Source organism: Chenopodium quinoa, unplaced genomic scaffold (assembly GCF_001683475.1).
Source record: "Chenopodium quinoa cultivar QQ74 unplaced genomic scaffold, ASM168347v1, whole genome shotgun sequence".
Taxonomy (NCBI): Eukaryota; Viridiplantae; Streptophyta; class Magnoliopsida; order Caryophyllales; family Amaranthaceae; genus Chenopodium; species Chenopodium quinoa.
Genome location: NW_018743946.1, coordinates 592453 through 619705, shown reverse-complemented (window position 1 = coordinate 619705; position 27253 = coordinate 592453). Strand labels below are relative to the sequence as shown.

Sequence of the window (27253 nt, the reverse complement as noted above, 5' to 3'; positions counted from 1 at the left end):
ATAAAGACTCTCAAAAGGAAATCAAATATAAACTACAGTAAAAACGTGCATGATAAGCAAAATATAGTTGTAGAGGTAGCTTTTAACTGTTATAGTAGCTATTAGTTGTATGAGTAATTGTTAGCTGTCAACTATATGTTAGCTGTAAAAATAATTAATTAAGTATGAGCATTTGGTAAAGTAGTTGTTGACTAGCGATTAGCTGTTAAATTCTAAAAATATATCCGTTCGTTTCATCATAATTGCAATAATAGGATGAATTAGGAAAATCATGACGTAGAGTCCAAAAAGAGAATTTTATTATATAAAGTATAAACTGTGAAGATATATATTTTAATTGTAAATAGAAAAGTAGCTTAAGTGGGGTGAATTGGTAAGAAAGAGAATTAATAAATTATTAGTGGGTCCTTACCAATTAAGAAAATGTTGCATTTACTATGATACAGATAAAAAGGAAAGTGTTGCGATTATTATACGGAAAAAGTAGAAGAAAATTTATAATAGCTACCTAGCTTTTCACAAAAGCTAATAATCTTAACTTTTCACAAAAGCTACTCCCACTAAAAGAAAACAACGAATTTTTGACGAAAAGGTTCCAACGGACACATAATTCCGTTAAAAAAACCAAAATTTCCGGTGGAATTATACTTCAACGGAAAAATTCCGACGAACTCAAACATTTTGTCAGAAATTTCCGACGGATTTGTTCCCTCGTAAATTTAAATTTCCGATGGAAATAAATAGAGAAACCCTAAACTCTAGCTATTTTAACCTAACCTGCAAGCCCCCTAAACTCTATTAATGTCAAAATTAGATTATAAATGTCATATACTCCGGTATTAGTTTATAATGTCAGTTGAACTCATGGTGAGTCCGGTCTCACACAAAATGTTTTCTATCACAAAAATATGTACACTTCGATAGGATATATTCCTAATCCATTTAAAAATTTAAAATATTCAATCAAAACTCTTATGTATGGTAGAAAATAGGTATACACATTTTAAAAATGGATTTTCCATTTGGTATGGTATGGTTGTACTTTGGACTATTTCATTTGGTACACAAATGTTTTTTTTTTGGATTCCAAATTATGATACCACTATGTTTTAAATTATTATTTGTCATAACATTCTCTCAAATTTGTTTTGTATTTTTTGATTTTGATGCCATAAAATTTCTAGTCTAATGTTTAGTTTAAGCCCTTAAGGTTCAAAGTTGAGATTGAAATTAATTAATTAATTAATCAATTAATTAAAAAACTAAAAAATGCCTCGGTTAATGAGCTAGAATAATGTCTCAATTTGCATATTTAAAATTATTTTACACACAAAAAATTTCCAGTTAAAGTTTTGGAAAATTACCACAAATGCCCTAAACTAATGTTTTATTTAAGGAAATTTCGAATTTTGGTACCTCGAAAATGACCCTAATTGAATTTTTACACCTGTTTAAAACTTTTATTTATTTATTTTATTTTGGTACCCATCAAATGTAAAAAATATAGATTTTGGTACCTCCGTCCAACTTCCGTTAAGTTTTCCGCTAGTGGGGTCTTGCCACCTTCCAGCCGCCCCTTAGCCACGAAGCAACCACGCACGCAGCCACCTTGTTTCGCCACCACACCATCGCCGGCCACCGAAACTACCCCCTTGCATGCAACCATCTCCAATTCGCCACCACACCACCGCCACCAAAACTACCCCTTGCACGTAGCCACTTCCAATTCGCCACCACACCACCGCCACCAAAACTCCCCCCTTGCATGCAACCACCGCAGCCAGTCACCAAAGCCACCGAACATAGTCCAACACCCACACCACCACTCGGAATTCCCATTCACCTCCAATTCGTGCCATCCCCCGCAAAACCAACCTGAAACAACCTAGAAAACCACCCGTTTTCTAGGTTCTGGGTTTGGTTTTTCGGGTTGTTTCAGGTGGGTTTTAGGGTTTCAAGGGGCGGCGAAAAGGGGAGGGTCGTTAGTTTTTTTTAAAGATTTTTTTTAGTTTTTTTAATAAATTAAATTATTAAATAATTAGATATTGGGCCCCACTAACGAAAAACTTAACGGAAGTTTGACGGAGGTACCATAATCTATATTTTTTACATTTGATGGGTACCAAAATAAAAAAATAAAAAAAAAGCTTTAAACGGGTGCGAAAATTAAATTGGGGCCATTTTTGAGGTACCGAAATTCAAAAATTCCTTTATTTAACAAGAAGCATGGTAGAGAATTAATCAAAAATACAATGGTATGTACCATGTGGATTCAAATTAAAAATTGTATACTGAATAGAAAAGTCTAAAGTACAATGGAACCAAATAGATGATTTTTTAAATTTATTTGATCAATAAACTCAATCAAACCAAAAAGTGTTTCCCTATCTTTAAGAAGTAGGAAAATTTGCAAATTGCAGCCATTTAAAGTTCATATTTTGCAAATTGCAGCCATTTTTTTTTTTGCAAATTGCAGCCCAAAAGTTCGTATAAATTGTAAATTGCAGCTCAATTCAACTTTTACATCGATTTACTTGTCGAAAAATCTTCGGTTAAGGTTTTAGGGGCCATTTTAGCCCTTAAAAGTCCAAACTGAGCTCGAAATTAGCAAAACAATAATATAAATGCCTCGTTTTGCATAACAAAAATATATCGATTTGTGAAAAACTATAAAAATGAGACACTTACATTATTTTTTTTTGCTCAATTCGGACCCCCTAAGGACTAATAAAATGACTCCTAAAACCTTAAACGAAGATTTTTTGACATGTTAACTGATGAAAAAATTGAATTGAGCTGCAATTTATAATTTATACGAACTTTTGGGCTGCAATTTGCAAAAAAAAAAAAAAAAAATTAAATGGCTGCAATTTGCAAATTTTCCTAAAAAGTATGATAAAACACTTATGAATAGTGTAAGGACAGTTATATCCCTAAAAATATTAGTTTTCCTATATGTCCCTATAGATATGATGTTAATTGTATTTAACCTTTTGTGTGATTTTATGATTTCATTATAGTGCATGCACAATTATATACTTTAAAATATTTATCTACTTATTTGTCATGGTTAAAATTAATTGCTTTTTTTTTAAATTTTTTTAATAACTATTATGAACAATGCGTAGACATTCATAAGCCTGAAAATATTTATTTACATATTTTCACTCATTAATATTTCCAAAACGGACTGACCTCTCTAAACATAAAGAACTATGTCACACGTATCACGCACGTTAGCCGTCCTAGTTTATGATGAAATATTAAAATGTTGAATTTATAAGTTGTAATATATAAATAATGCAATGTCCCCAATTGCTTTTCTACTTTGGAATAATATGCATTTAAGCAATGCATGAAATCTTATTTTATATACTTCATCTCTCTTTTTAATATTGCACAACTTGCCTTTTAATGAAATATCATAAGTATTGCACCATTTTTATTTTAAGAAAAGAAATATTTGTGTTCACACTATAAAAACTAAATATATTCTTACTTTAAACACTTGATTATTTTTTTTTTTTGAATAGAAACACTTGATTATTTTAATATACCATCACATGGATAATCTTGTATTTTTGCATTTCTCTCTCATTCTTTTTTCCTAAGTAAAAAATCTTGTGCCCAATTCGTGCATTTTTTTTAAATTTTTTTTTTACATTCTTAAAGTGTCAACAATATAATTTAATCAAGTGCAGTTAAAATGTGATACTTCGTATATGTGATTGATTTGTGAATGATACATGATTTATTTAAATTGTGAGTTGAGTGACAGAGGATGATGAAGCTAATAATGTGTCATATTGTCACCAATTGTATATCTATTATCTAACCGTCAATTTACATACTTGATTGGTCTTGTCTGTCTGCATGCATATCGTATACTTTTCCAAGCTCGTGTGCAACCAAATCGCCAAATTAGTAGGCTAATTGAGTATAGCTAAAGTAATAGGGTAATTTTTCTAAAAAAAAAAAAAAAAGTAATAGGGTAAGGCTATTAAGTTTCTTGGAAAATTTGTCTAGAAATACCCGCAAGATAGGGTGATTTGTGAACAACAATCCATTTTTTTTATTTGTTTAGAACTATCCGCAAGTTTGGAAAAATTTGGGTAGCACTACCCACTAACGTTTTTCGTCCCATTAAAACGTTATTTTGGCCCAATTTTTTAATTTTTTCAATTACAATGGTCAATTAATACTAAAATAAGCAAAAACCCCAATTCAATTAAATCCCCAAACCTTAGAAATTAAAATCCCCAAATAATACTACACTTATGAACCCTAAAATAAATTATGATTAAAACCTTAATTAGGTTAATTAAGGTAAATTAAAACCTTTATACAAATTGAGAGAGTTAATTGGGTGGCAAAAGTGAAAAAAGTGAGTTCCGATAACGCCTTAATTGGACGAAAAATGTTAATGGCTAGTGCTACCCAAATGTTTTCAAACTCGTGGGTAGTTCTAAACAAATTAAAAAAAAATGGGTAATTGTTCACAAATGACCCTATCTTTAGGGTAGTTCTACACAAAATTTCCTTATATTAATACATTTAATCTATCCTTAATTTTTTTTTTAAATATACCTATTTAAGTTGATACTCGTATCTTTTATGGAAATTTTACATAATAGCCTCCAAAATTCACAAATTATTTGATGGACAAAAAAAAAAAAAAACAAAAAAAAAACACCATAATTTCTACTCCCTCTGTGTTTTAATAAGTGTTACAGTTTGACAAACACGCATGCCGAGACATGATTTTGACCCTTAATTTATCTAATTATATCTTAGTGAAATCATAGGAAAATTTATAATATGAAAGTATATATTATAACAATTCCAACAATGTATTATGCAATAACATTGTTTTTTTATGTGTTAGTAAATTAAGTCAAAACCATTATGTGAATAGTGAAAAAAGTCAAACTGTAACACTTATTAAAACACAAGGGTAGTAGTAACACTAAAGATTGATATAATCCTATATGTTAGCCTTTTTTTCACAAGAAAGTTGAACAATTATATGTGTGGTATAACCACTTTTGTTGCTCGTACTACATATATTTTTTTTCGACAAACCATTTTTATAACAGTTTGTGCGTTGCTGATTTTATACATGGCCATCCAAACGGACATGGTTGAAGAAAATCATTTGAAACATAATTTGATGGCGTTTATTAATCGTATAAAAGATTGACTACATTGTATTGCAGTTGCTCCAGTTCTAATCAAGTGAGATTATCCTTCAAACCTCGAAGAATAACCACAAAAAAATCAATATACCTACTCATTTGCATCCCTCAACCAATTTTTCCGGACAGATTGATATTCCTGTAGGCGTGAAGACATTATAATTCGTCAAAATCAACTATAGTATGATTTGTATCGACAAATGAATGAACGATCAGCAACTCCTGGGCGAGAAGTCTGGTTGACCGGTGGAAGTGAGACATCTGTGCCACATTCTACTATTAGGATTCACGGTTCTAGGAGCATGGATCACTTCTGTGATTGGAAGGTACACATAATGAGTGTTACAAATTCCCATCGTAATTCCGCTAAACCCTGCAAAGGCACCATGAACCTGCAAACAGGATTTTAACTTCATTATAATGTTATCTTGTATGAAGTAATTGTTCAATAGAGGTTTGTTGGCAAGGTTGAGTTTAATGATTTTCTTCTGACTTCTGTTATAAGGGTGCAAACAGTTGAAATACACACCAGACATCTATGCACTCAAAGATCCCTTGAAATGCAAATTCTTGTACAAGGTAGAACAAATGAGTAAGCCAGCTATGTAACCCAATATCTTACAACAGATAACCTCATGAGTTACTACGAAAGTCACCCGATAACCCATAAAATACAATCCAAGTCTTAACATAAACTCATCAAGAGCTAGCCATGCTCTTTTTAAAAAAATCTATACGAAAGTAAAAAGTAAAACCGGAATTATTATGGGAAAATAACTACCTTCAGAAAAACCAAAGCAGATATACTCTCTTTCACTTGAACTATTTATAAATTGTTAGGGCTCATTTGAAACATCTAACTGGCCATAATGTTCTTTTTCTTTCTTCTTTCAAAGATTACATCCAAAATTGAATAAACCGGGATTTATTGGAGAATCAGTTTACGGGAGCCTGTAATCCAACAGCTGATTATCGACTATCTAAGTTTCAGAGAACATGAGCTGTGCAAGTGTGTGTGTGAACGCCTGGGAGCATGTACGTAAGAAGCTTTTAAGCCATTTTTGTTTGTAGTGCAAGTCATAAAACAAATCTTTTCCTTGAAGCCTACATTCTTCATATAACTAAAATTGGACATGCTATAAATATATAGAACCAACTATAGAAAACTTACAGCATTTTGGCCAAGAACAGTGCACAATATGGCATCAGAAGCATTTGCACGTACTGATCGGACCATGTAGGTAGGATCAATGTATTTGACATCAGAATGAAGACCCTTCTCGTTGAAATAACTCTTTATCTGCGGAAATGTTCACAATTTCTCATGTCAGGGTATTCGTAGGTTACATTGTCATGGTCTCATGGGCAAGAGCAAAAAGAGAGTAGGAAGGTTTTACCCAAAAAAGGATATGAAGAACATTAAAGAAAAATAAAAAAAACCAAGCACAGAGAAATTATATATTTAGATTACCTGGTTTTTAAAATGTACTCCAATATCTCCAAGAACAGCATTTCCAGATGCGTCTTTCAGATCTGGTGCAGCCAACAGTTCCTGTAAATAGATAGAGCCATTAATATAGATTAAGTTACAGTGAAACTATTTTTTTTTTTTTTTTTTTTTTTTTTTTTTTGTTTACTCTACAAATTGAAGAAAATTCTGGCTGAAGAAACTCAACTAGCTGGTTTAGTTACCAGCTACTTTGTACCAATATGGTAAAATGACTAAAATTTGGCAAAAAAGGGTTGCACACGAGTACTTCCTAGTAAATTACCTATCTTAGTACTACTCTTGCCCAAGCATGATTAGTTGCAAAATTTTGATGGGATCTAATGCATTAATGCTGGTATAGTCGCACCCAAAAGGGTTGTACACGAAGACTTCCTAGAAAATTACCTATCTTAGTACTACTCTTTCCCAAGCATGTATAATTGCAAAGTTTTGATGAGATCTGATGCATTAGTGCTAGTATAGTCGCACCCAAAAAGGTTGAGTATAAGACAACCGTGTGTTCGTGTAAGCAAACCGCAGCTCACATAGGAACTAGGGAATGATCCTCTACTGCACCCATGATTTGAAGACCAAATGATAGACATAAATCATGCTCAAATCACAGTCACCATTCTTCCACTAGAATTTTAGAACTCATCAAACGTGATTATTAAGTATAGTCATACACAAAATCTTCCTCCTCCATCCCTTATGATCAAATATATCCATGGGCGGACACACGAAGGAACAAGGGGGGACCATTGTCCCCCCACTTTCGGAAAAAAAAGAGGAAAAAATATTTTAGGTAAAAAAATAAAACTGGGAAAATAGTTATATAAAATTGAGTGTAAGAATAAACAAGAAGTTTGCCTTAGCTAAGTTGGTAGTGGGCTAGAAACAATATGTCAAGGGGCTCAATTTCAGGCTTACCTAGATCAGGGTTCGAATCCCCCTTGTAACATAATTCCTTTTTTTTTTTTATGGGTGTTTTATTTTAGGTTATTTTGACTTTTACCACCCGTAAAAAAACGAAAAATTTGGTATTACCACCTCTATAAAAAAAGTTTTATTTTACGACCACATAAAAAAAATATAATTTGGATTTTACCACCAATCACCTCCAACTAACGGATTCCATCCATAAATCCGTTAGGGGCGTACCATGTCCACGTGTCACCATATTATTGGGTTTTGTTTTTTTATTTGTTAATTTATTTATTTTTCTACCTAATAATATGGTGACACGTGAACATGATAGGCCCCACTAACGAATTTATGGACAGAATCCGTTAGTTGGCGGTGATTGGTGGTAAAAGTCAATTTTCATTTTTTTTTTATGTGGTGATAAAATAAAACTTTTTTTTTATGTGGTGATAAAATAAAACTTTTTTTTGAAGGTGGTAAAAGCAATTAAGTTGTTTTTTTGGAGATGGTAAAAATAAAAAATTCCTTTATTTTAACCAAACTACTCGACTACTCCCTTATTCCTATTTCTCAAACACGAGGCACAAACCACCACCCACGCGGCCACGAGTCACGGACTGCAGCGAGCATCTTCGGCAAATGTTTGCTAAGAAATTAACATCACAAGATAATATGGCATTCGAATCCCCCTTTAACATCATTCCCTTTTTTTTGGGGGTGTTTTATTTCAACCATACCACTCGACTACTCCCTTATTCCTATTTCCCAACCAAACCAAAATTACTTGTATTGTGTACCCGTTTTTTTAAATAGGTTGATGTTAGTTGAATTATCGAAATTGTCCCCCCATTGTCAAATTTCTAGGTCCGCCACTGAATATATCATTTTCATTCAAATCCATTTGCTTCATATGCTTCCCAACTCATTCCAACCAAGTCATTTTCAGTCTCTCTTTATCTCGTTTAAGATCTTCTGAATCTCTCTTTTCCACTCTTCGTACAAGTGCACCTTAGGGTCTCCGTTTTACATGCACGCACCAATTCAGACAATTTTCCCTTAGTTTGTCTGCAATCCTTGCAACACCCACTTTCTTGCGAATAACTTCATTTCTGCTTTTATCTCAGTGTTCCCGCATATCCATCTTTTTAATGTGCTCCTTCATAGAAGCCCAACATTCTATACTATAAAGCAATACTGATTTTATGACAATCCTATCGAATTTCCCCTTCAACTATAAAGGAATGCTTCGGTCACATAACACTCTCGTGGCTGCTCTCCATGTAAGTTACACCAACTTAATCCTGTGGACTGCGTCTTGAACTCTTTATCAATGTCATCATTTTTCTAGATGATCGACCCAAGATATTTTAAACACTCACTCATGTAAAAATCTTTTCGGTCCAAACTCACTACATCATCGTTTGCCCCCCTTCGTGTACCAAAGTGGCATAACAAATATCCAGTCTTACTCAAACTAAGCTTAAACCCTCTAGATCCAACCTTTGCCTCCATTGCTCCAATTTAGCATTAACCCCATCTTTAGTTTCATCCACCAACACGATATCATCCTCGCAAACAACATACACCATGTGACCTCATCTTGAATTGGCGTAGTTACTTCATCTAGAAACATTGCAAAAAGAAAAGGGCTTAACGCAGACCCTTAATGCAATCTAATTGTAAAAGGAAAATCTTTTGTCAACCCAACACATATCCTCACATTTATTGACACATCCTAATACATATACTTAACCAGATTCAAGTACTTGTACAGGATACCATTCTTCTACATTGCACACCAAAGTACCTCTCTTGGCACCTTGTCATACGCCTTCTCTAAATCCATAAAAACCATATGGAGGTCCTTCTTCTTTACCCTATAAAACCCATCATTTGTCTTATCAAATGGATTGCTTGCATAGTAGATTTCCCGGACATAAAACCAAATTAGTGATAAAATAGTAATATATATAGTTCTTTCTTCCTACTGGTTGGGTTAGATCAAGATAGACTGCGTTAGAAACCATTAGAAGTAGCACTCTCTTGCTATTAGCTCCTGTAGCTAAGCGAACCCAAGCTAATCTCTTTCCTGTAGTACTCAACATTCCCTGTGCTGGTAGTGGCCTTTTTTTTACCATCATGGAAAGGCTTTCAATTATTCGAATGCACGATAAACAGCCCCCCTATACCATAGCTGAAGGGGCTGAGGAAGAAAAGAGGTTATATTTTCTAAAAAGGGGGCTAGAAGAGGGGCGGGAGAAAACCCGAATCTATTAGGGACTAAACAGAAATCAGGATTGCATGTTGGGATTTAAAACAGAAATTATAGCATATTCACTGACAAATGACATGACCAATTTGAAAAACATACTTGTCCTGCACCTTCAGCCACACAAACTACGGCTGCCCCTTTTGTTCGTATAAGATGTTCCAAGTGCGGGAGGACACCATTCGGTCCATCTAAAGTAAAAGGGACCTGCAAAAACATAAAAATACCATTCAGCCAGACCCCACAAGGGTGAGAAAAAGAAATAATGCTTGTAATTAACAAGCCTGCAGGGAGAGACAGCAAAGGTCAGACAAAAAATAAATCCATGAAACTCACCTCAGGAATTAGACACACGTCAACTTGGCCACTAGCAAGTGATGCATGCATGGCTATGAAACCACTACTTCTTCCCATCAGTTTCACAAGGCCGATACCGTGATATGCACTATGTGCCTACATAATCAAAATGGTACTTAAATTTCAAACACATAACATGAAAGAAAATACCAAGCAGCATATCACAAAAAAGATACTCCCTTCGTCCCCGATTGATAGTCACTTTTGAAAAAAATCACGGGAATTAAGGAGAATTAAAAAAGTAAATTTACATTGGATATGCAAAAAAGTAGAGAGACAAAATAATTAAAGTACATGGGAAAGTAAAATTTACATGGAAAAGTTAAATTTGCACAAATATTTTTGCAAATGTTAGAGAATTTTGGTAAAAAAAATAATGTTAATGGTACTTGAAAAAAGCAAATGTGACTAACATTTTGAGTCACAAAAAATGGCAAAAGTGACTATCAATCCGGGACGGAGGAGTACTAAGTTATTTATAGAGGACAGTTTGGTAATTATGTCAACTAACCTCAATATATGCAGAATTGATTGCTCTCTGCGCTTCTTCCACTGCAGTATCAAATCCAAAGGTTTTGTCCATCAAAAGTATGTCATTATCAATGGTTTTTGGCACGCATATAACTGAGACCTTCAGCTTTCTCTTCCGGCACTGCATGAAATTAAACAAATAACAAATAATAATAATAACAATAATAATAACAATACAAATAACAAATAATAATAAGAATAATAATAACAACAACAATAACAATAAGAATAACAATACATACAACAATAACAATAAGAATAACAATACATACAACAATAACAACAACAATAACAACAATAATAACAACAACAATAACAACAACAATAACAACAACAACAACAACAACAACAACAACAACAACAACAACAACAACAACAATAACAACAACAATAACAATAACAATAACAACAACAATAACAACAACAACAACAACAATAACAACAATTGGAAGATAAATGTAGTGGATATATGCACATTAACACTTCGTTTGGATAGGAGTTGAAAGTAAAAGAAGGGAAGAAAAAGGGAGGGGAACAAACTCTCTTGTTTGGGTAAAGGATTGGAGGAAGGAAGGGAAAGGAGAGGGAGGGATCCATTTTCCCTCTTTCTTTAATAAGCATAATCCCTCCAAAATTGGAGAGATTTGGAGGGAAAATGGAGCTCACCTCCCCCTCCCTTTCTTTTCCCTTCCCTTCTGCCTCTTTCCCTCCCCTTCCTTTCCTTATTTGCAGGGTGAGTGGAAATTCGAGAAGAGATGTAATCTGCAGCAAAGAGATTCACAATTGGGCAGGAGTGACATATATGAGGATCAGAGGGACAAGAATTTACTTTATTGATTTGGAAATATCCAATGCCAATATTAGGAGCCATCAATTTAGGAATGGGGAGTTGGAAGGATGGAGACACTAAAAGAAGTCTAGGTACACTAAAATGACCTATGGGAGTGGTTAAATAAGAAATTATAAGGTTGGATCTTCAGGATCATATTGCATTGAGCAAAAATGAGAGAAGAGAAGAATTCACAGGTGTGACTTATAAAAATGACATCTTGGTTCATGTAATTGATCTCCTGACTTTTAGAATTAAGATTGAGATATTGTTGTTTTTGTTGTATGGAAACTACAGCATATTTTATTTTTATAAGTAAACAATTACTACTACCTGATGCACTGAGACACTCCTCTGCTTGTTCCATTTAAATTAAACCTGTGCTCATAGCAAAGGTATCTAATAATGTGCTCCAAAGGCTTTTATACAGGCACTTTTCAGTAATCATATGCATAAGATCTGTACTTAGTTTTACAAAGACACAAGTCACTGCGATATACAAAATTACTTGTACTGCTGAAGCTAAGAAGATCTTTCTGTAATAGTACATAGAGAGGAAGCACTATGAAAATCACACCCATACTTTACTTATCTAAATTTAATGGCTATCTTAATTTGAATATTTAAAAAAAGTACCCTTATCAAATATACCTCATTATGTATCGCATTTGCTCCTGCATGGGTACCATTGCCACCAAGTATGAAAACCATGTCAATCTCCTTTGCCTGAAAATGATAAAAATTACTATATTTACTATTTTATCTTAGACCTACACTACACATTCCAACACTTAATATAAAAAAGCCTGGAGATTTAAAAAGGAGAGCATAATTGGATTAGAGATTTGAATACCTCTATACTATCTACAATATTGCTCATACTGGCACCTCCACGAGATACTCCTAAAAGGCTGCCACCTTCAAGATTGATGTCTTGGACGTGCTCACGAGAAAGCTGAGGATTTTCTGAAATATTACTATAAGACTATTGATGGAATAAGAAGACCGACCCAGAAATTAGTCTAACCTTCTTCATAGGTAGTTCAGGATCAAAAAATCCACGGAAGCCATATCTAACGCCAAATATCTTTTGAACACCGTATCTTTCCAGAGTTAAAAAAATCTGCATAAGTACAAAGCAAATGAGTGCCCTATTGCATATTGTAATACAAAAGTGCAGCAATCATAATTGACAGAAAAATGAATACGATTAGGAAAGGCATTATACAATGCTGAGGCAAAGTTTTCTCAAAGTAAAACAAAAACAGCAAAAGAGCATGGTCCATCATAAATAGTTCCCAGGTTAAGTTTTGTTACTTGTTGATTATGGGCCATTTTTCTTAGATAGAAAATGGCAGAGGAAAGTTCATTTTCCACATCATCAACCAACTGAAAGCTTTTACCCGAAAGTATTAATCATTTTCATCTGCATCCTTCATCTCCTATAATAATAAGCTCCTTTATGCTAACTTGACATTACCTATGAAATTTTTATTGCATCATACATGAAGGTAAGACATACACGTTCAGTCACAGAATAAAGATTTTCAGCAAAAGTAGACCATAAAGGTCCTACAGCTACTAATTGTAGAAAGAGCCCGGGAATGAATAATATGTGATCCCATTCATCATTACTTTTGCATCACTGCTACACACATTCAAAACGTAGTGAATGATTCATCATATCTGAGATCTTACAGTCAACATTAACTTCAAAAGCAAAGCCTGGAGAAGACTAATAGACAAGAACTCCCAATTGAGAACACTAAGCTCATGCTTCACATTTTCCCAGACGAGGTAATAATTTTACACTACATACTGCCCTTCCATCTTCCACGCGTTGTAGGCATGGGTGTATGTTTACACTTGATTAATCGATTATTCATGAACATGACAGCGTATAAAGTGAACTTAAATAAGGACCAAAACTACAAGCTAAGGATGACAATATTAAAAATCAGTACAATTTTTGGTTATTAAAAATTAGGCATTTTGGTCAGGTTAAACTTCAGTTTACGTGATCAATGTCGCTTTGCACCAACCATGTCCTATATTCAATCTTTTCTATTTTGTTGGTAACAATTACGTTGGCAGCTGTTTGCAGATTTGAATTTTTGGGTTTGAGAAGGGAAAAACTCATGCATGCAAGCCTCTTACTATTCATCTCTCAATCTGCATAATGCAGTGCAGTCTGAGATTGATACAACAAGATTGAACATGTTATTAGGATTTTAATGATGTTTAAAGATAAATAGTGATAAGGTTTATGTTTTTTTTTTTAGTATTAAACTTGATGGTTCCCTATTTCAGGGGATGACCAAACAACTAAAACCTTAGAAAATAAAAATACAACAAAAGAAAAAAGAAAAAGCAGTAAGAAGGAAAAACAAACAAATTAACTAAACAACAAAAGCTTAAGCTTGGCAATTAACTAAACAAACAAATTAACTAAACAACAAAAGATTAAAAAAGAACAAAAAAAAAAAAATCAGTCGATTGGCAACCATCAAGAACGGCACCACCAAGGAAGACAGAGCCCAAAGCAAAAGCAGCGGATAAAAAAAAATAGAAACCTTGAATTTGGCAAGCAGATAAAAGGATAGATCTTAATAATGTCTTAAATATCAAAACCAGCCTAATATAAGATAATTCCATAAGCCAACATGGCAAAGATCAGGCCAATTTAATTAATTGAACTCGGAAGGTCTGCAATTAATTGACAAAGAAAAAGAAAAAAAGACCAAAACTTGTTGACATGCTGATTAAGGGCAGAACTTAATAATGGCTTAAACATCAAAACTAACCTTTGTAGGCTCAAAGTATATAACCTTTTTTTTTTTTTTTTTTTTTTTGGCAGGATGTTAGCAAGAAAAAATTTGACTAGTTGATGAGAGGACCACATAATAAGTAAATTAAGACATCATGTAAGAAAAAAATAATAATAGGGTAGATTAAAGTATTTAACATGTCCAGACACATTTTGTAAACTTACAAACACTAACATGTGACTATATATCAGTGAAAGTAACAGAGTCAATAACCTGTCTTATGACATCATTAAGACCGGGACAAAGGCCTCCACAGGTTACAATCGCTGCTTTCACCTTTGTAGGCTCAAAGTATATATCCTTACGTGGACCTGCACGGTTTACCCTAGAGAAATGATAAAATTTAGTACCCAAGCAACAACAATTGACTATCTATGAAGAAATTGCCCCAATTATCGGGAAGCAACAACTAATTAAGCCAAAAACAAAGACATAATTAAAATAACATACAATTCCAGACAACAAGTTCAACTCATGCAAGCAAAAACACCAAAAACTTAGAAATACATTGTAGAGTGAGTGTTGGATATATGATAGAGAAAAAAAGATATGCTAAAGACACCAGAATGAATGATCGACAATTCACTAATTGGAGTGAATTATCAAACTCAATAAAAACTCTAATTTTCTAGTCTTAAGGAACCCCAAAAAAGAAATTAACAAAAAGAATTTAGCACCAAAGAACTTGAAGGAATAAGTAACTTCCAAATTACAAAACTAACACTGGAATGAAGTCCTTGCTTCTAAGAATTACAAAACTTATTCTGCAATCTAGTATGTAAGTTTGGGTGGACTTGAGTCTCATAATTGGCTAATTCTTCTTGTTTAAATATGAAACTCAGTTCTAAAGAGGGTAAATAGATGAAAGATATTCACATTCATGTCTCATGTGCCATGGAAACCCAAGCCTAAAATCATAATCTAGTGAGCCATGTTATCTTTCTAAACTACATTTTCCTAATAACCATTTCTGTTGTAAGCAGCACTATTGCAGACCTTTTCCATCTGCAACTTTTTTTTTGACAAGATCTGCAACTTTATTCATTAATGTTAGTTTCTTGGGTTTTCCAAGTTAGTGTAGTAGATTATAATTAAAATTATGTTTTGTTTCTTTCCAGGTCCACTTTAATGATTTAATATTAATTGGCTTTTTGATAATAATGGACTAAACAAATGGTTTATTAAATTGAGAAGCAAAAAACCTTAGTTGCACATTAAGTCAATGATCAATTGGAAATAGCCTTTTTCATGCAGGGAGGTGTTGTGCAGATTTGATGATTTTAATCTCCCTTTCCCAGAAAACGAAAGGCATTTGAGGCATTGGAGAAATTTTGACGTTGGCAATAGTTTTTTTTAATCGTGTCATTTACATTATAAGAACTACTCATTTACTCTCTTTGATCTTTTTTGTTCTTTCCATTTGGAATCGGGGACTAAGATAATAGAGTATCAATTTAAAATAATAGAGATTCTAAATTTCACATTATATTGTCCAACTTTTCAAAACAAAAAAAAAAAAAAAAAAAAAAAAAGGAAAAGGAAAAAAGAATTCAATTAGTGAAAGTTGCTTAGAAAATTGTACTGAATAGAAATAAAGGTATAAATTTTGGCATTTTCACCGAATTTATAGAGGAAATTTGATGGGAATTTTTTACCATATATGGAAAGATTCTAAATGAGAAGAACATTTTGAACCTTCCTAATAGGGAAATAGGAAGATCAATAGGATCGGAGGGAGTAATAATTACTATAGACTCTTATTACTAAGTAAGTTTAAAAAAGTGAATGAATAAGTAAAAATTACATATAATATATATATATATATATATATATATATATATATATATATATATATATATATATATAGTAATTATTTACTGAAACTTCGCTTTATCTCTCCACTATTTCCCTGCCGCAACCACCGCTCGATGCCGTTACAACCATCAATATGATCTGACTCCCAAATTCTTTCTCCTCTTCTTCATAATCTTACTCTCCACGGTCGCCGAAATATTACTTTAATAGCAGCAAAGGTTGTTGAGATAAATTTTTTGACATCAATATATATTTGAATTAAATGTTTTGTTCGAGTTCTTATACAATGAACCCCCTCGCTTTAGGAGTAACATGGTTGCGTTCTAGGAGGAGGTTGTGGTTAAGAGACACCTTGCCATCCCACCACGAAAGCTGATGTAGAGTCGTGATAGGAGATTTGTGGTACTATTGTTGCATAATGAATTTATCAGGAGGTTGATTTTTGACATAGTGAAAAATAAATGTGCCAAAATTTTGAATTAAATGTACATAATATATGTAATAAATGCGCATTACTGTAGTTGCATAATGAGTCTAATAGAAGGTTATTTTTTCAAATAGTGAAAAACGAATGTACATGAATCTATCTATACTAATATATTAAAAGGCGTTACTAAGAACGTCACTGTGCCATGATGATAAGGGGATTCGAACACCCAACCTTTTATAAGAAAGATGATTACTTAACCATCTAAGCCAATCATAAGCTATGTTATAAACATGAAAATAAATGTATATAATTGATAATCACAAGAGCAGCAACCGGTGCAACGCCCGGGCTACACGCTAGTTTTAAATTACATGTGAATAATATTTGTACTAAATATGCATTTCGCAATGGTAAAATGTGAATCGTTGGATTTAATTGAACGTTCAAGATTCCTTCTCATTCTTTTCATTATAAGATCTTTCTCATTAGATCACAACCCTATATATATATATATACTAGGGCTACGGCTCGCGATGTGCGCATATAGCCATATCCGAAGAGCTCTTTCGGTTTAGCCTTATGTTACAATTTTAGTTATTGGCAACATTAATGAGGGATAATAGGTAAACAAATATTTTTAAGGGTATAAATTTCCGCTCATTCTTTTTAAGAGTTTAAAAAAAGGCAATTAACGTTAATGAGGCAAAAAAGTAAATAAACAATTCAGACGGTATACATGTCTAAACACTGTTATAAGCGTAATTTCAAATTTTTTAAAAGGAAGGGAAAAAGTAAATAAACATTTTAGAGGGTATAATTGTCTAAATACTATTGCCTCAAAAAAAAAAAAAAAAAAGTCTAAATACTATTAATAAGAATTATTTCGAACTTTTTAAAAGGTAGGGTATTAAGAGTTTAATAAAAAGACAATTAGCATTATTGAGGGCAAAAAAGTAAATAAACATTTTAGAGGGTATAATTGTCTAAACACTATTCATAAGAGTAATTTCAAACTTTTTAAAAGGTAGGGATATATATATATATATATATATATATATATATATATATATATATATATATATATATATATATATATATATATATATATATATATATATATATATATATATATATAAAGTAAAGATGGAGTAAAAAAGTGGGTGAGTTAAAGAAAATGGAAAGTTAGAGAAAGTTGAATGGTGTAAAAGTAAGGGTAAAGGGGATAGGACGGTAAAAGGTGTTTGCCAAAATTCAAATAGTAGGTAAAACAAAAGAAAAAACCTTAACTCTTTGAAAAGAATCAAGATTCTGTTAAAACTACTACAGTACTACTACTCGTTAAAATTATGACTAGCATGATTTACCCTAACAAGTCCATATGATGGGTCACCTTCAGCCAGCAAGATTGATTTGAAAAAATTGAAACTAATCCAATAATGAGAAAGAGAAAATAATGTTAAGCAGTTGAATGGTTAAGGCATTGAGATAGCATCCATACCACAAATTCCATAAGATTTGATAACAAGATGAAGTCTACAATTTTGAAACATGATCAGCATGAATTAGACAAACAGGTGCTGTTCAAGTAAGCTGAAAAGGGCACTTTATTTTGTATACATAAACGTGTTTGATAAGAGTGCAGCTGACGAAATGCATACATCTCCAAATTAATTAAGTCTTTAGCATATGTTGCCAGAAGGGGATCTAGCCTTCAGAAACCAACATAGTTGCTTCCCATTTATGTCCAATAAATAAAAAGGTACTGTTTAATGCTTATTCACCTTTAATCTCATAGATCATAATCTTTATGAAGCATCATGCTACCATGATACCACCTGAAAATGTGGGAAAAGCTCTCTTTTCTGGTCAATACTTTCATTCATTTTTATCTTCAAGTAATTACATATTCTCAAGTAGGGAGCAATTCAGAACTCCTATGTCATTCTTATCTATTTGAAGCACATTGCAATCATAGAACTCAGAAATTCTAAAGCATGTTACCATCCATCTCTTATATTTGTCATTCCTTGACTCCCATTTCCATCTACGGTACAACTTAGCTAGCATGCACCGTACTAAGCCATAGGCCCTTGTTAGTCACCCCGCATCCACCCTAGTCGGGACTACCGAGTCGGTTTGTCCTATCAAATGTCCACCATAGCCATCCAAGTGTGCTATAGTCCCCATAGGCCATCCTATGTCCAAGACTATGCCCAAGGCTCCTAGCCATAGGGTCACCCTTACCCCTTAAGTGAGCACTCGCCCAATATAGAGCTTTATTTTGTTTTGGCTAGAAATACTAGTGAACACCGAACTAACAGTAATACGATAATGGGCTCTCAATCCCGATCCTAGAACCCAACCTTTACCCTATAGCCATGTATGATCTATTAGGGTCCTAATAAGTCCCCTCAATAAATATCAAAGGTTGTTATGGAGTTTTGCTCATCCAAACACTCCGAGGTTCTTTAGGTGCGCGCGCATGTGCTAGCCTAGGCCCAAGGCCTAGCTAATCAAGTCCCTACAAGCACCATCGCCTAAGCACTTGGGGGTTATCCCTGGTAACCTAACAACCCTTAGACATGGTAGTGAGTTATTCTAGCCTCATATGGCTCGTCCTTTCCGAACTAAGCGTGCACTTGCTCGCCTAGGCAAGTTAGATCCCAAAGGCCTTGCACGCCTATGTGGGGTGGTCGACGGCCTAGCCTAGCTCGACCAAAAGTGAACGTGACAAACCTCCCCCCCAAAATGAATTTGACGTCCTTGTCAAAGATACTCGATCTTTGCTCTCCAAGCACAACCCTTTCACTTAATCCGGGCTTTACTCCATTCTCATTGATAAGAGGTTGCTAGCCACCAAGTTAGCCTCAATGATACTCCCTAGTATCATCTTTGGACTATGATTTTCCCTTGCTCAGATTTATCGTGCTTCTCACGACTTGCCTCATTGACAGTACACCAAGTTGGACTACCTCGTAGCACCAACGTGCATCACGCGACATCATAAGTCCCTTTTGATAAACTCTTTTGTCCAATATTCCCTTTCAAAGCCGGCACGGGAATCCTTGGACTTGCTTTCATCTTCTACGAAGACAATCTTATAGGGTTGCTCCCTCATGGAGCTTCTTAGGAGATGGTTCACATCTCTCTCAAAGGTCACCCCTTACTCGGGTTAGCATAACTTTGGGTTGAAGTGATGGCACAACCTTGCCATTCACTTGCTTGGAAGTGCCCGGGGATTCACATGCATGCCTTATCACCAAGACTTTTGTTAGCTTTTGGCTAACCTCGGCTTCGTTGGCAGTAATCGTCATTGCTTACCTACCGCCTCACAATCAATCACATTGATTGCTGGTCCATAGACCTTCTCATTCTCTGAGCAATTCCTTTACCATGGTATCTCTTCTTTATTGAGTTCATTCAATTCTCATCTTTCTATAAGAAGCGATGGCAGTAAGGTCCCACCTTACACCACTCATTTCGTGAACATGTTGTAGGTTATCCTTCACGCTTGACCCCTTTAATCATAGTAATGCCCATGGACGTAAGAACTCTTTTTAATTTTTCAAACTTTCATAAACTATAATTCCATCTATTCATAGCAACGTTCCTTGATTAGCATCCAAGTATTAGGTGATCGTAGTCAAGACCACTCTCTTGACATCCTAAATCACACACACATGGAGCATATTTCCAAGGTGATTTGCATAGCATCAACGATGGTGTTGCTCCTAGCAACGTTTGTGATACTCCACAACTGTTCGACTCCAATAGTCAGCAAAGTTTGAGCAATCAAAGACTCATCTTTACTTCATCAAAGATCATTCACATGGCATACATTTGAAGGTTTTAAACTATGTTCACCTCAATGGTACCAACCTTGCACTGAGCATACAAGCTTACCTTTTCGTGTAGGACTGGCAACAAGAACATCACTCTTGGTACGCAATCATCTCTAAGCAGTAAGCACAACCCTAAGCAAAGCAAGGACACCACTTGGCCATGCTCCACGGTCTATCCATGGACTTGCTATGTTGAACCCTTCTCAAGGGTCGTCCTCAAGCATAAGAATCATTCTTACTTTGCCTAAGACCTCAAGTCTAGCATGGGTGCAACACCCCAGTTGCTTAGATGCTTGACGCAATCCCCTTTAAACTAAGAGGTGCCCAAGGTTCAAACAAGAACTATGACATTCGGATTTTCATGGTCCTGAACGACCATGAGCCAACCACTAGAGATTTACGTTGCTTTCCTTAGCTTGGTTACCTCTCCAAGCTAAGCTTGCAAAGTTAAACAACTTCGCTAATGGGTTGCATTGGAAAGGGTCTTACCTTGTCACACGCACCGTTCTTTCGACATCCTACCCATTACTCTAAGAATCGGGCAAAACCCAGACTAACGGCCAACCTTAGTAGGGTGTCCCCCATTCCGGTCGGAATTCTCAAAGTTCAAGATGTGATTCGTAAGGGACCTAGTTGCTTTTAAGGACTTATTACCCACATCCCGCACTATTACACTTGCGTAGTTCCAGGTTAGTTTTTATAGAGTGGAGTGGCACCCGGTCACACATCCGGCTTAATCGTTTAAGCTAGTGAGTTATCTCATAACACACCATAACCCTGAAAACAAGCAATGTAATAAATCGAAAGCATTCTTTTTATTAATATCATAATTTACATAGTGCATATTTACATATGAAGTAAACATAAACCAAATGGAAATGAAAAGACAACACTATAAGCAACATCTATTGTAAATAGATAGAAACCCTCACAAAGGATATTCTTAAGGACCAAAGGGACCAAACTCCGGCTTAAGTCAAGCGTACTCCGGGGTTGTTGGATTGTACTCGTGCAACGCACAAGTAGGGTTGTACTCTAGTGATGGTATCACCATATTCCCCTCATCGTCGCTAAAGTAGTAACCCTTCCAACTAGGTGAGCCCTCGGATTTCGCTGCATCATTATCCACTCCCACATCCTCGGAGTCATCGAGGTTGATCACTTCCGCTTCCTTGTTTTCCACCTTGATGCCTGAGCCTTGGACCTCTCATTCGACACAACACTCCCCTTGTTTACCTGGATCCTCGATCTAACCCCCTGCATTGAAAACAATAGCATTACAAGGCACAAAATTAGTAACGAACGCCACTTTCAGCTTTGGGGAAGGAACGTGTGAGATAAAGTTGCTACTAGCATCCCACACCCGGCTACATCACTTCTCCATGACTTCTGTTTGGTGACCAACCATGGAGAACATCCCCCCATGAGGACCAAGGATCCTGAAGGTTGAACCCGAGCCTTCGATTCCCATTCACAAGGGACTTTAGTTGGTTGAAGGACAACCATGGGTTACTAGAGTCCCGCTAAGTCTCCCAAGTAAGTCATTACCCTAACATACAAGGGATCCTCGTCAAGGAGGTCTTCTAACTTCCTTGTAGGTTGAGTGGTGCTTATCCTCGGAGGGGACACATAGCTACTTAGCTCACCAGTAGTAGCATGGGGAGGCTTGCTCGCCTTAGCCAACTGAAGTTCCTTGTGAATGGGAATTGTAAAAGGCTCGGGTTCAATCTTCAGGATCCTTGGTCCTCGTGGTGAGACCACCAGGCTTTATCCTCGTCCTCATAGTGGGACCAGGTGAAAGCTGGGGAGATGTTCTCCATGGATGACCGCCAAGCAGAAGTCATGGAGAAGTGGTGCAACCAAGTGTGGGATGTTAGTAGCAATTTCGTTTCACACATTCCTTCCCCGAAGCTGAAAGTGGCGTCCATTACTAATTTTGTGTCTTGTAATGCTACTGTTTCCAATGCAGGAGGTTGGATCAGGATCCACTAAGTAAGCAAGGGGAGTGTTGTGCCAAAGGAGAGGTCTAAGAAGCTCAATCAGGCATCCAACCTCATCAAGGTGGCAATCAAGGAAGCGAAAGTGATCAACCTCGGTGACTCCGAGGATGAGGGAGTGGATGGTGCTGCAGCCAAATCCGAGGGATCACCTAGTTGGAAGGGGTACTGTTATAGTGACGATGAGGGAAACATGGTGATGCCATCACCAGAGTACAACCCTACTTGTGTGTCGCCTGAGTACAACCCAACGACCCCATAGTACGCTCGACTCAAGTTGGAGTTTGGTCCCTTTGGTCCTTAAGGCTGGAGAATATCCTTTGTGAGGGTTTCTATCTATTTACATTAGATGTTTCTTATAGTGTTGTCTTTTCATTTTTGTTTGGTTTATGTTTACTTCTTAAGTAAATATGCACTATGTAAATTACCATATTAATGAAAAGAATGCTTTCGGTTTATTACATTGCTTGTTTTCATGGTCATGGTGTGTTATGAGATAACTCACTAGCTTAATCTATTAAGCTAGATCTATGCACCGTGTGCCTCTCCACTCTATAAAAACTGACTTGAAACTACGCAAGTGTAATAGTGCGGGATGTGGGTAATAAGTCCTTAAAAGCAACAAGGTCCCTTGCGAATCACATCTAGAATTTGAGTATTCCGACCAGAATGGGAGACACCCTACTAAGGTTGGCAGTTAGCTGGGGTTACGCCCAATTCTTGAAGTGATGGGTGGGATGTCGAAGGAACGGTACGTGTGATAAGGAAAGACCCTTTCCAATGCAACCCATCAACGAAGTTGTTTAACTTTGCAAGCATAGCTAGGAGAAGTAAGCAAGCACGGGAAAGCAACGTAAGTCCTAAGCGGTTTGGCACATGGTCATCCAAGGCCATGAAAAACCGAATGTCAAAGTTCTTGGTTGAAATGTGGGAACCTCTTGGTTGAAAGGGGGATGGCGTCGAGCATCCTAGCAACCAAGGTGTTATACCCATGCTAGACTAGAAGTCTAGGGCATAGAGGGAATGACTCTAATATCGAACATTTAGGATCACCCTTGAGAAGGGTTTGGTATAGCAAAACCATGAATAAGCCATGGAGCATGGCCAAGTGCTGCCATTACCTTGATTAAGGACTGCGCATAGAGGTAAATGGGTGCCGAGAACGATGTTCTTGTGGCTAGATATATGTTATCCTTGCACAAAAAGTCTGGATCAAAGGTGAGAAATCCTTTGATAATCTTTGAGAGTCAGTGATGCCTTGATGCCTCTATTGAGCCTATGGCTAACCAATGAAGCAAGCAAAGCAGCTTGTGCGCCCAATGCAAAGTTGATAGCATTGAGGTGAACAAAGTTCGAGTCCTTCAAAATTTATGCCATGTGAATGATTTTGATCAGCTAAGGATAGGTCTTTGATTGCTCAAACTTGGCTGACTATTAGTCAAACACTTGTGGAGTGACCACAAGTGTGGTTCGGAGCAACCCCGTTCCAAAATTTTCAAAGCAGAAAGAATACTGAATTCAGAATTCCTCAAATTAAGTATATTTTGAAAACTCATTAAACAAAAGGAGATGTAATGGAGATTTAAAGCACATATATTTAGTTAAATTAAGGAATATAAATAATCTTAGTATTTGGAATATAAATGAAAGACATAAAAATTACAATTGTTTGAAGGAGAATATTCATATCCCTGCCTAATGATGCTGATTAGTCAATAGAACATTCCAATGAGATGTGTAAGTTCTTAAGATCCCATGAGATGGATGGAGAAAGAACGATTATCCTCTGATACCTCACTTAGGCCTCGTTTGGTTTGATGTAAAATGTTTTCATGGAAAATGATTATTCCATTTTTTTTCCCATTTTCCTTTGTTTGGTTTGTTAAGGGGTGGAAAACAATTTTTCCAAGGGTGGAAAATTCTATCCTTAATAATGGAAAACATTTTTCTTCACAAAACAAGGGAAGCCACATTTTCCTCTCTCCTCCTTACCTCCTTTTTTATTTCCCTCTCATTCATCCTTACATTTCCACTCCTATATTTTATTTTTCTTGAACTTTTCTTGCATGTAACCAAACAAAGGAAAACTAATTTACAATGGTGCTTTTCCTTGAAAACATGTTTTCCAAAAAAAACTAATGTTTTACATTAAACCAAACAGGGACTTAATGAGTTAATGGGGTCATGTTTCGATTCTTCCTTCAATTTATTTTTAGCCTCCAATATCTAAAATCTACACAAGCCTTCACATATCTTCATAGGGCAGTAGAAGAAAACTTTTAAAAAGTCTAAACCATTAACGTATGTCTCACTAATTTATGTATTTGAAAGCCAATTCTTTTTCTTACAACCCTTGTTGATTATAACTGTAATTGTATGGACAACAAATGCACCATAAGTCCATAGAATCTTCATTTCTTGTGCTCCCACCTTGCAAACATGAAACTTCTGTAGCCTAAGCCAAATTACATAGTATTTTTTTTTTTTTAACGTTTAGGAGAAATCACATAGTATTAGAGAATTTATAGCTATCCTGTATTATTCTCCTTTGAGCGTGACCATCATTAGTAATTTTTTTCATATTAAACACACAATGCACATCTTTTATCAAAAGCCTAGTATAGCATGATGAATGAGATCTACATGTAGATACACACAAACACAAATAATAGACAAGAAAATACATAGCTCTATCACATCCACAAAAGGGCTTTGGCATATATTTCGTACTTCAAGTTTCCCAGTAAATAATTTGTTAGCACTCAGCACCATGGTAAGATTTAACTAAGAAAATTTCAAGATCGGACCATGGAGCTCATGAAATCTAGTAACCTAGCAGATTGAAGGAATATGGAATTATGTATACATTATCAAATTCATACTTTTTATTACATGATTAATATATTCAAAGCAGGCAACAGATAATTAAAGAAGGAAAGATACAACAAAAACATAAATTGCACAATCATAATTTTTACTATTGCTCCACCCATGTGCAATTAGGATCAATGCACTCAGCTCTGGCAGAAGTTGGTGAGGCATATTTGATAACCTTACAAAAAAGTTACGTAATAATTAAATTTCCTGAGTAGCATTGTAAAAATGTGAAAATGATTTCATATTACCATTATAATAGTAAGCTTTGAAGTTATTAAAGATATTAGCAAATCATTGTTGCATTTCTAATCAAAAAAAATAACGAGATTTATATAATGAGCATTTGCTCAACTCTCACCACGCTACTTTTGAATAATGATATAGATTAAACAAAACAAACCAAGCAAATAACATCCCCACAGATGGATGGGGTTCCTAAACCATTTGAGACCCCTCGAAAGCAAGTTTTTAACTTTTATCACTCATGATCTAGGTAATTAGCAGAATTTTAATGTAATGGCTTCCAAATATAAAAACTCACTAAAAAGAGTGGAAAAAATACCTTTAGCAGCGTCCTATCATCATTGTCAACGTAATCATTTTTCCGATCCTTTGGTTTTTCAGCATTATCAGTGATGTATTCCTTTCCTGCCCAACGTGCACCTTCCCTATCACCACCAAAATATACATCAAGAAGACAGGGTAAAATAAACCAAAGTACACTAGCCAAAGTTAAAATTTATTGCAATCTTATGCATGATATTCAAGTATATGTCAATCATAATCGAAATAAAACCAGAACGAATAATCACCTCTTCATAAGGGAAAATGTGCTTGGCCTCGGCTTTACATCCAACAAATCTTTCAAATGTGGCAAATTAAACTTAGACTCAAAATCCTTCTGATACTTGGTTTTCCAATCAGGATCATTAAAATCAATATCCGAATTTTCGGCCACAATCCTACATGCTCCAAATCTCTTCTTCCTACTACTACAATGTCTTCCCAGCCAAAATTGCCGGTGTTCAACTCGGTTCGATAGCGAAATATGTGAACTTATATTACTAAAACACACATTATTCATTGATGAAATAGAAGCCATTGATAGTTAAAACCCTACACAATTAAAAATCAAACAACAATCACAAATTTTAACAGAAAATCGAAGAGCAACAAAACAACTCATAATAATAATATAGATAACATAAATAAATAAATCACAGAAATTAGCATTATGCATATATAGTAGCTCAATTTATCAATAAATTCAATAATTGACAATCATTCAGCATATTTATAAAATAATACTCCGTAAAATCAAATGAAAACGACTGAATTTACCAATTGAATGAATTAATATAAAAATGAAACAATCTAAATTTAAGGATACAATTTATAGGTTTTTTAATAGAAATTTCATATAACAGATTCGTAAGATTTGAAAAAATATTATAGTCGGAAAAATTAATAAATTGAGAAATGTTGAAATTAATACCTGAGAAAAAAAGCAGGGAGAAGAGTAAGGAAGGTGGATCGAGATTTTAGTTATGGAAGTAGAGAGTTTTAGAACAATGGAGTAACAGAAAAACTGATCTCAAGGTCAATGGAATATGAACCTTTGTTTTTATATTTTTAGATTTTTTTTTTTTTTAAGGGGGAAAAATCAAAGATGGAGTGATTGTAAAATATTGTATAGTCTCTTAAAGAAAGTTTGAAAACGCATGCTTTTGTTTGGCTTTTCAAGTGAACGCACGAACAAAATCAAATTAGAAGGCTTTGCACCTCTAAGGGTTTGTTTGGCATTGCTGTGTTTTCTTAGGGTTCGTTTGGCATTGCTGTGATTTTCTTTTTTTGGTTTTTTATTTTTTAA

The 27253-nt window shown here is 34.9% G+C and overlaps 1 pseudogene; it reads right to left on the bottom strand.

Annotated features, from left to right (window-relative positions):
- Positions 1-4964: 4964 nt before the first annotated feature.
- Positions 4965-27029, bottom strand: LOC110688946 (annotated as a pseudogene).
- Between the last annotated feature and the right edge of the window lie 224 nt (positions 27030-27253).